We start from the raw sequence: 827 nt of genomic DNA, 5'->3' as shown, positions 1-827 counted from the left end.
AAAGGCATACTTTCTTTTGTATGAGCCCTTCCTCTCTAGTTCTCTCATCCATCCTGTGTAATACGTAAGCACCTTTTGTGTTCTGAAAAACCTCGTTGAAATCCTTCCATACTGACTCATTTTTATCTCTTTTGAAATGCCTCTATTTTCATAACTTTCACAACTTTCAGAATCTTTCCAAATGTGCTATATTATTTATTGCTTTTTGAGGTAATGGCTACAAAAAGAGAAACACAGTAAGCATAATTCCAGCTTAGTCCTCTGGTCTTTGGTAGGTCTGTTTTCTCTAGTCTTCCAACCTTTGATAACTTGTGCAGCACTGATGCCATCATTGGAAGTTAACAACAGTTTGTGATTATTTTATTGTGCATGTTCAATGGACCTAAATGCTTTTACTAGGTACGAAGTGTTTACATGATTGGGTTGAATTTATACAGGACATAACACCTTTTGTTGCATAAGGACACACAGTCCTGTAAATCTCCTCAAGGGGCTCTGCACAGGCCCAGAGGATCCCTTCTGCTGGTTTAAACAGCCACAGACCAACGTTTACTGTCCCACAGCCACCCAACCCACGCTAGTGAAGAGGCGTGACTGGGCCCTGCGTTTTGAACAGGTGGAGCCCAGGATGCCCTTGCACAGGGGTGACGAGACCCTCTCCTCAGGGATGCCCGGAGAGAGAAGCCAGCCTGTCCTCGGCCGGCTGTTTGGAGAGGCTGCCGCGAGACACGCGCCCAGGGGGCCGGCCGGGGCTTCACCAGCCTCTCCCTCGCAGGCAGAGCGAGGCCACGCGTCCCTCCCCAGGGCCGCGGCTCAGGTCTGTTTGC

Source organism: Athene cunicularia (genome assembly GCF_003259725.1).
Source record: "Athene cunicularia isolate RWA chromosome 1 unlocalized genomic scaffold, athCun1 chr1_part2, whole genome shotgun sequence".
NCBI classification, from domain to species: Eukaryota; Metazoa; Chordata; class Aves; order Strigiformes; family Strigidae; genus Athene; species Athene cunicularia.
The sequence above is the reverse complement of the archived record's forward strand: the minus strand, read 5'-3'. Positions refer to the sequence as shown.